At 43.5% G+C, this 15,126-nt stretch overlaps 1 long non-coding RNA gene across 1 annotated transcript in view; it reads right to left on the bottom strand.

Annotated features, from left to right (window-relative positions):
• LOC309609816 overlaps window positions 1–14,218 on the bottom strand; it is a 252,719-nt gene extending 238,501 nt beyond the window's left edge. The window contains exon 1 of the long non-coding RNA XR_014233601.1: window positions 10,981–14,218. This is a non-coding gene — a long non-coding RNA (uncharacterized lncRNA). The remainder of the gene's footprint in view (window positions 1–10,980) is intronic.
• Between the last annotated feature and the right edge of the window lie 908 nt (window positions 14,219–15,126).

Genomic DNA, 15,126 nt, shown 5'->3' with positions numbered 1-15,126 from the left:
TTATGTTGAGGTAAGTTCCCTCTATGCCTACTTTCTGATCTTTATGATTTCTTTCCTTCTGATAACTTTGGGTTTTCTTTGTTCTTCTTTCTCTAATTGCTTTAGGTGTAAGGTTAGGTTGTTTATTAGAGATGTTTCTTGTTTCTTGAGGTAGGATTGTATTGCTATAAACTTCCCTCTTAGAACTGCTTTTGCTGCATCCCATAGGTTTTGGGTCGTTGTGTTTTCCTTTTCATTTGTTTCTAGGTATTTTTTCATTTCCTCTGTGATTTCTTCAATGATCTCTTGGTTATTTAGTAGTGTATTGTTTAGCCTCTGTGTGTTTGTATTTTTTACAGTATTTTTCCTGTAACTGATATCTAGTCTCATAACGTTGTGGTGGGAGAAGATACTTGATACAATTTCAATTTTCTTAAATTTACCAAGGCTTGATTTGTGACCCAAGATATGATCTATCCTGGAGAATGTTCCATGAGCACTTGAGAATAAAGTGTATTCTATTGTTTTTGGGTGGAATGTCCTATAAATATCAATTAAGTCCATCTTCTTCAATGTGTCATTTAAAGCTTGTATTTACTTATTTTCATTTTGGATGATCTGTCCATTGGTTAAAGTGGGCTGTTAAAGTCCCCTACTATGACTGTGTTACTGTCGATTTCCCCTTTTATGGCTGTTAGCATTTGCCTTATGTATTGAGGTGCTCCTATGTTGGGTGCATAAATATTTACAATTGTTATATCTTCTTGGATTGATCCCTTGATCATTATGTAGTGTCCTTCTTTGTCTCTCATAGTAGTCTTTGTTTTAAAGTCTATTTTGTCTGATACGAGAATTGCTACTCCAGCTTTCTTTTGATTTCCATTTGCATGGAATATCCTTTTCCATCCCCTCACTTTCAGTCTGTATGTGCCTCTAGGTCTGAAGTGGGTCTCTTGTAGACAGCATATATGCGGGTCTTGTTTTTGTATCCATTCCGCCAGTCTATGTCTTTTGGTTGGGAGCATTTAATCCATTTACATTTAAGGTAATTATCAATGTGTATGTTCGTATTACCATTTTCTTAATTGTTTTGGGTTTGTTTTTGTAGGTCTTTTCCTTCTCTTGTGTTTCCTGCCTAGAGAAGTTCCTTTAGCATTTGTTGTAAAGCTGGTTTGGTGGTGCTGAATTCTTTTAACTTTTGCCTGTCTGTAAAATTTCTAATTTCTCCATCGAATCTGAATGAGATCCTTGCTGGGTAGGTAATCTTGGTTGTAGGTTTTTCCCTTTCATGACTTTAAATATGTCTTGCCACTCTCTTCTGGCTTGCAGAGTTTCTGCTGAAAGTTCAGCTGTTAACCTTATGGGGATTCCCTTGTGTGTTATTTGTTGCTTTTAGTATTTTTTTCTTTGTACTTAAGTTTTGACAGTTCGATTAATATGTGTCTTGGCATGTTTCTCCTTGCATGTATCCTGTATGGGACTCTCTGCGCTTCCTGGACTTGATTGACTATTTCCTTTCTCATGTGAGGGAAGTTTTCAACTATAATCTCTTCAAATATTTTCTTAGTCCCTTTCTTTTTCTCTTCTTCTTCTGGGACCCCTGTAATTAGAATGTTGGTGAGTTTAATGTTGTCCCAGAGGTCTGTAAGACTGTCCTCAATTCTTTTCATTCTTTTTTCTTTATTCTGCTCTGCAGTAGTTATTTCCACTATTTTATCTTCCAGGTCACTTATCCATTTTTCTGCCTCAGTTATTCTGCTATTGATCCCTTCTAGAGAATTTTTAATTTCATTTATTGTGTTGTTCATCATTGTTTGTTTGCTCTTTAATTCTTCTAGGTCCTTGTTAAACATTTCTTGTATTTTCTCCATTCTATTTCCAAGATTTTGCATCATCTTTACTATCATTACTCAGAATTCTTTTTCAGGCAGAGTACCTATTCCTCTTCATTTGTTTTGTCTGCTGGGTTTTTACCTTGCTCCTTCATCTGCTGTGTGTTTCTCTGTCTTCTCATTTTGCTTCACTTACTGTGTTTGGGTTCTCCTTTTTGCATGCTGCAGGTTTGTAGTTCCCGTTGTTTTTGGTGTCTGTCCCCAGTGGCTAAGGTTGCTTCAGTGGGTTGTGTAGGCTTCCTGGTGGAGGGGACTGGTGCCTGTGTTCTGGTGGGTAGGGCTGGGTCTTGTCTTTCTGGTGGGCAGGGCTGCCTCCGGTGGTGTGTTTTGTGGTGTCTGTGAACTTAGTATGATTTTAGTCAACCTTTCTGCTAATGGGTGGGGTTGTATTCCTGTCTTGCTAGTTGTTGCCATGGGGCATCCAGCACTTGAGCTTGCTGCCCATTGGGTGGAGCTGGGTCTTAGCGTTGAAACGGAGATCCCTGGGAGAGCTCTCACCGATTGGTAGTACATGGGGCCAGGAGGTCTCTGGTGGTCCAATATCCTGAACTTGCCTCTCCCACCTCAGAGGCTCAGGCCTGACACCAGGCCAGAGCACCAAGACCCTGTCAGGCACACGGCAGGTGAGTGGTTTTTTACCAAGGATATTAAAGCAGAGGAACCAACAGCCAGATGAAGAGATCCATAGGGTGAGGTTGAGAACAAAGAAACTTCAGTCCTCTTGGAGTTTGGAGCCCAGCACGGTGGCACGTGGAGGCATTCTGTTTCACCAACATGGAAGTTCTCTGAAATCCCTCCTTTTGGATTTTAATGGTGGCTTCACTACACAGGCATGGTTGATTAAATCCGTGGGCATTGATGATTAATTCAACCTCCAGAACCTTTCTCCTCCTCCTGGGTAATCAGGGGCTGTGCTATGCACTTTTGAGTCCATTATCTTATTAAATACTAACAACGCTATGGGATAATTATTTATTGTCTCCATTTTGTGATGGAGACCACTGAGTTGCAGAGATTAAGTAACTATTCAGGATCACATAGTTAGAACTAGGCACAACCAGGAATTCAAAGATCTGACTCCAAACCCAGGTTCTATCTTCTTCATCACGCTGCCTCTCACTTCATTTGCCTGATGACCTTTGAGTGTCCTTGGCAATCACTTTTTAAAGTGCTTCCATTTCTATTAGAATGAAAAGTTCTTGCGTTTATTAGTAGTAATGGGTTCAAGGTCCCAAACAGTTTTCTTCTCAAGAGCACTGGCTTAGGTTTGGGAACCTACAGGGTAATGGGCTTCAGGTTATGGTAGCGCCATTAGGGCTGGAGGAATGATGGTCAGTCTTTGAAGCTCTCTTTTGATTCAAGGCCGCTTTCTGTGCTCCCTGCCATCACAGGTCTGGCTATCTCTGTGACCTGGTGCTTGTAGCCTGTAGATGGCTTTATAAGCTTAATGTGAGAAAAGCCAATCAGAAGACGTCAAAGACATGGACTGGGATTGCCCTGGAAACATCCGCTGTGCTATAATGCTACTCACAATTTGGTGTAATGCCTCTCCATCTTGGATCTTCTCCAAGATGTGGTCACTGAAGCCCCACAAGGATGCTGTGTCTTAGCTATGAGGCAGTTCCCCAGTGTGGTCCCTGTAGCCAGTGTTTCCCCACAAGAGTCAAGCAGGTTAAATACTTGGTTGAAACAGTTTGGTCAGTTGAGGAGCAGGTGTTGGGAAAATAAACAAGGCAGGGATTTAATTTTGTAGTCATGTCTGGAGGTGGTATTAACGGAGGATGTTAAAGTTATTTTCAGAGGTGCTTATGAATTGTCCAAATCCATGTCCTTAACTTTGGGGGGAGAAGCATCTGAGTCACACTGAATACGGAACCTGAACAGGGCTCCGAGCCTGTCACAGGGGCAGGACCTTGGGCCTGTGGCTTTCATTTACCAGATGAGTTTTGGGGCCCAGTGTTAAAGGGCCTTTTTTTCAGAGAAGGAAGTTGGAGAGAAAGCAGTGGTGGCAGCTCCCATGTCAGCACATCTGTGGGACCTTTTAACCTGTGTGAGATGAGGAGCAATTTTTCTTCTTCTCCCTGACCCAGACTTTACTCTCCAACTCCTCCAAAGTGGTACACTGTTGTTATCCTCTTAAGAAATGCTTTCCCCCTTTTCTAATATGTATGTTGAATGATTTGTTCATTCTTGATTTGCTCATTTAATCAATACACAGTTTTTGAGCTTACACGATGTGCCAGGCACTGTCTTAGACTCTGGTGATACACAAATGAACAAGACAGATGAACAGCACCATTTATTTCCTTTTTAAAAGTTTTCATTTTTTTCAATGAACTTTCAACACACAACGATGTAATTTTAAGTGCTACGAAAAAAAAGCTACTTATGTCTGTCATCATAGGAATGAAAGAAACCCATGCCATATGTAGCACTCAGACCAGTGTTACACATCAGGGAAATGATGAGGATTTTACTAAGAGATGAAGTCTGAGCCTGCCAAGGAAATAGCCACATGTGTCATTTTCCTCGCTCTCCTCCTTGCTCTTCTTATACTGGCAGCAAAGTCTTGGATTTTGTTTTTGTGAATTTTTGTGCATTTCATTTTGTGATTTTTGAATTTGTAAAGTCATAGGAGTACTGTTGATTTGCTTCCTGACTTTGTGCGAGTTACCAAATCTTTCCATACATCTGAGATAGTTTAGTATCACATGTTAGAATTGAATGGGACCTCCAGTGTTTATCCATGAAGAATTGAGTTCCAGATGGGCAAGTGATTCGCCCAACATCACCGGCTGGTTAGTAGCAGCTGGTCTTGCTCTTCTGACTCCAGAGTGGAATTCCTGCTTGATTTGTCTTCTTCACATCTGCTCCACAACTGACCATACTTCACTGTGCCACTGGCTCTTCTCTGTATCTGACACATGTATTTATGTAATGGCTATAGTGATGATATGGCTAATATATATTGAAAGTCTATTGTATGCTAAGCAATGAGCTGAGGGCTTTAGATGTATGATGTTTTAAATCCTCACAATGTTGTAAGAGCAGCATTATTATCATTTTCATTTTGCAGATGAGAATACAGATTAGAGAGGTCAAGTCAGTGGTTCCCTCACCAGCCTTAAAAAAACTAGAATATCTTGAACAACAAAAGAAATAATAACAGCATTCGATTAAAACTCAGAATAAGATTAATATCCATGAGTCCATACTGATATCAGTAAATAATTGAGTAAATAAATAAATGGAGGAAAAGGAACAATTCTCCTTACAGAAGGATTCCAATTAATAAATGGAGAAGGGCTGAAGGAAATAGAAAATCACCACTAGAACACCACAGTAATGACTGTTGCAAGTATCAGTGCATGAAAGTTTGAGGATAAACATAACGTTTGCAGCATCTCACAGTATCTCCCTCAGGTATTTATTAAGTAAAAAAAGGAAAAATAGTAACTTTACTATTAATAGTATTAATAGGAACCCAGCAGACACCACCCCAACTAAGTGATCAAGGTTACCATTGTCAGAAATAAGATATAACAATGTTTTATACCTCTGATATGATGCACTGAAAGGGAACTTTGCTTTTGTGGAGTTCTTGCTCAACCTTGGTCTCATCTTGTATAACATCTTGTATAACATCAGTCTCACCATGAGAAAACATCTGACAAAGACAAATTAAGCAACTTTCTACCAGTTATCTACCACTGCTCTTCGAAAGTGTCAAGGTCATGAAAACCAAGGAAAGTCTGAGTATCTGTCACAGTTTGGAGGAGCCTAAGGGGGCATGAGAACTCAATGCAATGTGGAATCCTAGAAAAGGAAGATGATGTTAGTGAAAACACTGGTGGAAACCAAATAAGTATCACTCCAAGTAAGTATAGCATTGTATCAATGTTAATTTCTTAATTTCGATAATTGTATTATGGTTACACAAGATGTTAACATTAGGGGAAGCTGGGTAAAGGATATATGGAAACTTTCTGTACCATTTTTGCAACTTTTTGGTTAAGTCTAAAATTATTTCAAAACCGGAAGTTAGAAGGTAGATTATAGGATAGCTTGCTAGATCCCATCTCAGACTTACTAAATTGGAATTTTTCAGGTTGGTATGACACAGAAATCTGTACTGGGGAATCCCTGTGTACAAAGCTACACATAAAGGAAGTGGTAGGGCCAGGATTTGAACCCAGGTCTGCCTGATTTTAAAACTCCTGCTCTTCAGTAGACCAGGTTGCCTAGTAGAGACTTGAAATTAATGGAGATTCAGGTTGAAAGTATCAATAATATTTGAGATAAAAATGCTCAGTGCAAAGTATTCTATTTTTATATCCTGTTCTTTTAAATATAGAGCCATATATGGATTTAATGAACTGAATAGAACTAAAGACTAAATCATTCTTCCTGACCTTCATTCCCAAATCATTTCCATTTGTTTTAAATAGGGAGCAGATTTATCCCAACCAAATGCTGTATATGCAAGTTATAATGCCAAAATTTGCTCCATTGTTGGTAGAGAGGAACTCAAAACTGTGATTGTAAATGTCACTGTTGTAAAATATAGTCAAATCATAGGAATTTACTGGGATATATACATTTTGGACTACATAAAAAGAGCTCAATGAAAATTTAAATGTAATTACCCAAGTGTGGTAAAAAGTCAAGGCCTGTTTCAGTATGTCTTCTCTCGTATTGGGCACTGCTCATCTCTCAGATTGCTTCAGGGTCTGGCAAATTCCCAGCAGGCTGGAATTACCCATACTGGGGTGGGAGGGGGATTGGTTGCCAAAGAGATTTGGTAAGAAGTTGTCAAAAGGAAGGGCCCATGCAGCTTGCGGAATCCTAGTTCCCCAACCAGGGAACTAACCCGGGCCCTTGGCAGTGAAAGTGCAGAGTCCTAACCACTGGACTCCCAGGGAATTCCCACTCCTCACTAACTTTTGTACCAGGCATCATATTAGTCCCTAAAGATATAAAGATGAATATAGCACAATCCCTGCCTTCCAGGAACTCCTGGCTTAGTTTGGGTGAGGAACCTGTGATGCATGGTTCAGACTGGGGATTGGACAAATAAAGTCAAAAGGAAGGAAAACGTTGCTATTAGAGAAAAAGATGGCTGTCAGCATTTTCGCATGCTAGGGCATTGATATAATTTACCCCCATGTGACGGCTCCTTTCTTAGAAATTGGACTTGAACCCCTCCTTTGTGAATAGTGGTCCTCCTCCCCTCCGTGGGTGGGGTTGTGGTCTGGAATGAGAGAATGAAATTTACAGAGAGCTTTTTGCTCTGCATAATAAAGTGGCAGGACTTGAGGACTGTTACGTAGTACCTCAAAGGCAACTGGAAACAAATAGGCTTGTGGAAGCTGGGTGCAACCTGTGCCCCAGATTTCCCCAGATATGTCAGAGGAAGGAGGACCTTGGAAGGGGTGGGGTGTGTGGACCCTTTGGTGCATTTAGAAGTGGAGAAGTGGAGTAATAACAATGTAATGTGGTAGAGTCACGTGCTGGTTGCAGTGGGACCACAGAGGAGAGGATCTGCCTCTTTGCTGGGCAAGGGTAGGGGCTGGAGGCGTGAAAACTTCACGGAGTACACGATGTATGAGGCTAACCCTAAAATATGAATAGGAGTTCATCAGATGTCTGAGAAGAAAAGAGCTTTCCAGAAAGAGGGCTCATACATCAGTGAGTTACATCCCCACTCCCAGTACCTTGTGAGTTTTTTTCTTTGCGTGAGCTATTGTATCTGTCTAGGGCTCCTGCCAAAATACAAGTATGTTCCCTGGGAAGGTATTATGATCTTGTAACAGAAGTTTCAGAGGAATGTATTAAGTGAGTTTTGTTAAAGGAAGAGAAAAAAACCAGGGCATTCAGCTCTGGGAGGTCAAGTCCCATCCTTACTTTACCCCCGTTTGTGGGTGAAATGGGGGTCCTGGGTATCCCGGAGGAAACTGAAGAACAGTGGTGCTAGTGAGGGGGAGTGTGTATGTTGAGGGGCCAGGGCTCAAAATAGACTCTGAAGATAAACATTACCTCCTGAGCCACCCTGGCTTTGACAAAATGGCTTTGCCCTAGTTTAGGTGGGAGATGACTAATAATTTGACCATTTCAAACCATTACTGTGTTTGAAATGAACAACATGCAGAACAAAAAATGTGATAGTAATAATGAAATGGCTAGTAGTCATTGAGAACTCATTGTGTTCTTAGGTTTTTTTTTTGTTTTTAATATTTTAATGAGATTCTTGTCTGCTTACATTCTTTTTATGTATGTATGTATGTATGGCTGTGTTGGGTCTTCGTTTCTGTGCGAGGGCTTTCTCTAGTTGTGGCAAGCGGGGGCCACTCTTCATCGCGGTGCGCGGACCTCTCACTATCGCAGCCTCTCGTTGCGGAGCACAAGCTCCAGACACGCAGGCTCAGTAGTTGTGGCTCACGGGCCTAGTTGCTCCGCGGCATGTGGGATCTTCCCAGACCAGGGCTCGAACCCATGTCCCCTGCATTGGCAGGCAGATTCTCAACCACTGCGCCACCAGGGAAGCCCTCATTGTGTTCTTTATATGCAGTTTCTCATTTCAACCTTCTTGCCATCTGGTGAAATAGGTACTATCACTAGCATCTTCATTTTGCAGAGGATGGAACAGAAAAGTGAACTGACTTGGCAGTGGTCACAGAGCCAATAGCAACGGATCCTGGATCCCAGTCTAGGCTCTTAACTGCTAGCCATGTTGCCTTTCTGCTGCTGGAAGATTCAAGCCAAGATTTGGGCATAATCCTAGAGATTGCATAAGCACTAAATGTCTTCTGTGAGTCTCCTTTCCTGGCGTTTTGGGTGAGACAGTGCTTTACTGTGCTGGGTTGTCCTGTGCAGTAGCACCTACAGGTCCTGCTCACCAACTACTCCCTAGGCACTGTGACCGTCTCCCATTCCTGTCCACATCCGTTGCCCCGTGCTCCACTGGCTAAGAACAAGGGTAGGCTCACAAGGCAGAACCTGAGCCAATCAAACCTGGAAATCTGACCATGGCCAAGAGCTTGGGATAAGAGCTGGTGACTCTGGGCAAGTTCTTAAGTTCCCCAAGCTTTAGTTTTTCTCATCAGGATAATGAGATTGGTTCTCCAGTTCCCGTAGGATTATGGTAAGGAGCCAACAGTGCTTCAGAATAAAGTAGAATTTTGTGCAGAGTGTAAAGACTAATCAGAAAGAGTTGCTGCCCACAAGGAACTCAGAGCTTAGCAAGGTGAGTGAGATCCTCAACTGACCCTCATACATGACGAAGTGATGTAGAGCTTTGCACTACTCAGTGTGATCTATGGCCAAGAACACGGGCATCACTGGGCTGTTAAAAATATAGACTCCTAAGCCTCGTTCCAGCCCTACTGAATCAGAATGTGTCTCATAATAGGATCCCCAGGTCGTTTGGATGCACATACATTTTGAAGAGCTCTGGTTGTAGGACACATAGGAGGGAACAACTAAGTCTGATTGTTGTAACGATCAGGGACGTCTTCCAGGGAAGGGAACACAAGACTTTGAAAAAACAGATAGGCTTTTAATAGGCAGAGAGGAGAGAGAGGGAGTCTGTTAGGTAGGAGCATAGAATTTCTCTCCTTAGAATTGTTTCTTAATTTGAGACCTTGCAGCTCCACAAAAGATGAACATGTATGTGTAATCAGGAAACGAGGGTTTGAGGTTCCAGATTTGTGTCTGACGATAGTATTAATTCAGTTCAACAAACGTTATTGGACACAAATTACTGATTGTCATTCAATATGTGTGTTTCAGGAATGGGCATGAAGGGTGAACAAAACAGGTGTGTCCTTTCCCTGAGTTCTGAACCCAGAAGGGCTCAGGTTAGAATTCTGGGAAAACCATATACCAGCTGTCCAAATGTGGGAAGTTTTTAAGCCTCTTCATTCTTCAGTTTCCACATCTGTAAATTGGATCATAGTGGTACCCACTTCACTGGGTTTGTGTGAAACTTTTATGTGTAATACATTTAGAGCACTGACAATAGGAACAGGAGCCTAGAGAAGTTTATTGGGCACTTTCTATAATTAGTGGTTAGTGTGGGCAGAGTAACTGGAAATGTTGGAATAGGTTAAACATTTCTGAAGACATTTCAAGATTCCCTGGATGGCCAATTTGCTTGTGTTTCCTGCCACCTGACTGCAGAGAACATTAAATAAGAGGGTAGATAATATTCACCGTGGTACCTACCTAGTTATGAGCCCGTCCAAAGACGTTCCTCTTGAGCAGTTTTATCCTGGCTCATACCTTGCTAATTGTGTGACCAAGGACCGGTCACTTAACTCCCCAGGCCTCAGTTTCCTCGCATGTATAACAGTGGTAATCATCGTACCTGCACATAGGGCTGTTACCAGGATTAAATGAATTACTCTAAGTGCTTAGAACAGCGCCTGATCCGTATTAAGCAATCTGTAAATCTTATCTATCATCTTCATCCCCATGGTTCTTCTTTTTATCATTTCCCTTCGTTAAAGAGCTATCTGAAAATTAGGCCCCATCTAGGGCTCCCTCACATGTCAAGTCAAGGCTGGTTCTGACAATACAGTGTCTTTTATACTCAAATCCTTGGCTGTTCCACTCCTCTGGCTTGATAGGAACTTGGCTTGGTTGGTTATTAGGCCACAGAGTGTACTGTTGGTCCATTTCTGCCATCTGAGCAAAAAGGAAAATGGTGTATACATCCTCAGAATAGTCTATCTGTTAAGAACTCCATTGTCATCACCACCCCCCAAACTCTGTCACACACAATCTTTCTCTACTTTGTGAATTTGGACATACTTTTTAAAGTTCTTATATCCTTAGCATTGGCAATTTCTTTCAAGGGAACAGATAGACTAAGCACATCTACAGAGATGTATACCTACCCTTTAAAATACGGCAGCTGCTCTGAAATTGCCAATCAGGAGCTTCCCTGGTGGCGCAGTGGTTAAGAATCTGCCTGCCAATGCAGGGGACACAGGTTCGAGCCCCGGTCCGGGAAGATCCCACATGCCACGGAGCGACTAAGCCCGTGCACCACAACTACTGAGCCTGCAGCTCTAGAGCCCGTGAGCCACAACTACTGAAGCCCGCGCACCTGGAGCCCGTGCTCTGCAACAAGAGAAGCCACCTCAATGAGAAGCCCGCGCACCACAACGAAGAGTAGCCCCCGCTCGCCACAACTAGAGAGAGCCCGCGCACAGCAACGAAGACCCAAGGCAGCCAAAAAAAAAAAAAAAAAAATTGCCAATCAGCCCAGTCTCATATTTTCTATCCTGCTAGATTGGGTATTTCATTGTTTTGCTTTTTCTGTTCCCCTTTCGTTAGTACACAATGTACTATTTCACTATGAGGAGAAAACAGAGCACCTGTTGTAAATCTTTGAGGATTTTGTTCTGTGTTTTCTTGTAAAGCCAAACCAGAAACCCCCCACTGGCAAAACCAGCTGTGTCTCATATTTAAACACAAACTATAAAGTGTCAAGGGAAAGAAAAAGTGACTTAGCCAATGAAAACAGTACACGGGGGGCCAGAATCTGTTGTCAAGATTTATGAGCTGAAAGCAAGTTACACTTCAATGAATGTTAAATGAAACCCATCTTATTCGTGGAAGACAGGCTATATTTTCTTATGGACATTTATGTGGAATGCCTTTTTTCTGAAACTTGAGTTGTCTCCTCAAAATGATATGCATGTCAGCACATTATAATAAATCTTCTGAAAACTAGAAAATATATGATGGTTTGGTACTATGGAAATTATATTTTTTTCCTCTAAAATATGTCAGATTTTTATGTACAGAGAAATGTTATGAGGGAAGAGTATGGAAAGAAAGCAGGGTCTTGTATTTCATCTTACTTTACCCTTGGTTTGAGGCACTTGTGTTTTGAAAACGAGGCCCAGATTTGGTACTGGGAGTCAGACATGGGCAAAGTTGGTTCTCCGCGTCTCCAGTATTTTTCCCCTATGCTCCAAATTCTCCTTCAGTCCTGGCTGCCACAAGGAAATCCGCCCCCTCTTCCATACCACTCCCACCCCCTAATGTCACCAGAAAAAGATGGACTCTTAGTGTGAATGTGACCTTTTAGAAGAGTATTTGCATTTAAAATGTCTTACTGAGTGTGGAAGGAAAGGCTGGTGCAATTGGGGGCATTTGGGGCATGTTAGGAATTAATAGTATTTTGTGGGGAGTCTCCCATCCAAGGGCACCTGTTGTATCATATTCTCTGTACTCCGAGCGATGGGCAGCACAGAGGCCCTGGAGAAGGAGATTGTAGAGTTAGCTTCTCAGTGTTTCTAAATCACAGGAAATGCTGACTTGGAGCCTACCTGTCTGGACTGGCTGTGTATGCAAGAGACAGAAATAGAAACAATCCCCCAAGTGCGGCCGAGCCAGCCTGACAAGGAAGTGGACTGAAGCATCTGTTAGAAATGCCTTCCTCAGGCAGGATGGAAGCCAGTGCTGGAAGAGGAGGTGTGGCGGGCTGTGTGTGGCAGGCACTCACGGGCTTCTCTGTGAGAGCTGGAGTCCCGCTGAGCAGGACTGGAGTTGAGAGGTCTCAGCCTTCTAGGGCGGCACTTCCACAATACAGTCTGCATTTCCCAGAACTATGTGGAAGTTCTTCCTTTTGGTTGTACAGAGTGATGATTTGGCCTATCAGGCCGTAGTCTCCAGGTAAGGCAGGTTACAAGTCCTTTTCCAGGTTAGGGCATATATACCATATGTTGTCGGGACAACTGTTTGGTCTCTAATTTGGGAGGCGTATATTTAATGGTTAAAAAACAGGATTTGGTGTCAGACTGGAGACAGAAGTCCCTCTAGGGCAGGAATGGCACCCAACCTGTTTGTCGATGTACCAATACCTGGCTCTGTTCCTGGCACAGAGTATATGCTTGGTAACTCTCTGTTGAATGTTGAGGGAATGAATAGATGGATGTGTGAATGAATGAACCAACCTGTTTGAAATCCCAGAGCTGCTCTGTTGTAGCTCTGTGGCTCTGGGCAGGCTACCCAAGCGCTCTGGGTCTCAGTGTTCTTATTCGCAAAATTGGAAAAAACAATACTTACTTTATAGCTGGAAGAAATAAAACGATCTAATGTCCCTGTAGCCCTTAGCACAGTGCTTTAACAGAGATAACGTTATCATTATAGTGGTAGCAGCGGTATTAACAGTAAGGGCTCCCCTGCTCACAGGGTAGGGTTGTTTTTCAGGGAGGGGCTAAAATGTGGGGTACAGATCCTTGCAGCAGCCACTGAGAGGTTCGACAGAGGAGAATCATGCTGGAATGGGGAGTCCTAACAGAGGGTGTTTTAAGAGGCTTAGAGACCTTACATGCTTTGGCCTTGGCAAAGAAGGTGGAAATGGCTGGGGTGGGGTCTTAGAAAAACCGAGTCAGTTTGAGTAGGAGTTTGGCCTTTGGGAAGTCACAGATGCGTCTGGCCTCAAAGCTCAGGCCGTTTCTAGCACCCCGTGCCACGTATGCCTACTTACACGAAGAAGGGGGGCTAGATCCAAGGTGACGACCTAGCATGTACGCGTGTGTTAAAGGTCTGGAAGGCATTGCCTGGTTGGCAATAGAGACAAAGAAAGTCATGGGAGGAGGTAGTAGGAGAAAAGGAAGGGTGTGTGTTTATTAAGTTCTTGCTCTTTTTCCCTTCTGGCTGGTGCCAGCCTCACCCATGGCCTTACCTATGGGAAGCATGGCTGACATTGTTGACACACTGGGTTTTCTCATTCTGATGTGTACTCATTCTTTGGGTGAAAAACGTTGATGTTTGATGTCATGTGATCTTATCCTATGTTTGGAGCCAGTTTTCACAGCCTTTACGATGGACAAAGCACTTGCTAAAAGGGAATACATAAAATGCATGAAGGGAGAACCCACAGAGAAAGTGGCTGCCACCAATGTATCTTTTTAGCCATGGTAAACCAGGCATTGGGCTGGGTATTTTACGTACATCAGGTCTAATTTTTACAACGCCTCTCTCCATTGTATAGATGGGAAAACTGAGGCTTACATAGGTTAAGTAACTTGGTTAATCCGTCGTGAAGTCAGGATTCAAACTCGGGTCTTCGCGAATTCCAGACCAGTGCTCTTTCCAGTCCTGTGTCATGCATGTGAGGGTTCAAAGCCCAGCAAGGCCCCCCCCCGCCCCCCGCCTTTTTCTTCTTCCCTCTACAGTGACTTGGACAGCTAGCTCAGCGAATGGATATCGATGGAAAACAATCACTTGCTGTTCCGGGGACGATGGCTGTATCTCAACTCATTAAGAGCAGTGAACGTGGACTTCCCTGGTGGTCCAGTGGTTGAGACTCTGCGCTTCCGCTGCAGGGGGCACGGACGGGTTCGATCCCTGGTCGGAGGGGGTGGCGTGGGGGCGTGGGGGGGGTAACTAACATCTCACATCGCGTGGCGCGGCCAGAAAAACAAAAAACAAAAAACAAAACAGTGACTATGGAGTCCTCAGTGTGTGCCAGTCACTCTGCTAAGAGCGTTGCATCCATGGTCTCATTTAATCCTCACTACAAGCCCGTGCGCTAAGCACTCTGTGTGCGGTGAGCTGGGATTAGCACAGCGCCTTCCCAGCGCACCGCCTTGCCTCACCAGGGTGGGGTCCACTGCACTGGCTTCCAGGCTGGATGTAGTAAGAAAATTACACTGGAGACTCTGGTTACTTACTAGGTTCGCAGCATTCTCTGCCAGACCACGAACAGCCGGTGTAGGCCCACTCCTTCCCCAGAAACGAGTGAGTGAGGAGTGCAGAGACAGTTCATTGCCAGTCAACGAGACCCGTAAGCTGGGTGGGACAGAGGTTTTTGCGGGGCCGTGTCCCACCTTACCACCTCCGTCCCTGCCATAGTAGTGAGAATATTAGGTCATGTTTGTTGATACGTTGCTAAGCGCTGGGCACCGTCCTAGTCATTGGACGTGCGTTTGCTCATTGAATCTTCGCAACTACTCTCTAGGGGTGGAACTCAGACAGAAGAGTCAGGCCATTTGCCCAACGTCTCACAGGAAGCAAAGGGAAGGGCTCTGATTCAGACCCAAGGATGTTTGTTTTTAGAGGCCAGATGCCTGAAAAGGTCTACAGCTGATAATCTCCACCAGACTGTAACTTCTTTGAGGACCATTGTGTTTTCATCCCCTTCACGACACTCGTCCGTACATAGTAGGGACTCTGTAATTCTTGTTACTCAGTGGGACCGCGGAAAGGTGGTTGCTTCAGGTGACTGGCAGTGCCA

This window comes from Balaenoptera borealis, assembly GCF_965194805.1.
Source record: "Balaenoptera borealis genome assembly, chromosome: 13".
In the NCBI taxonomy this organism is placed as follows: domain Eukaryota; kingdom Metazoa; phylum Chordata; class Mammalia; order Artiodactyla; family Balaenopteridae; genus Balaenoptera; species Balaenoptera borealis.
This window is presented reverse-complemented; position numbering and strand designations above follow the sequence as displayed.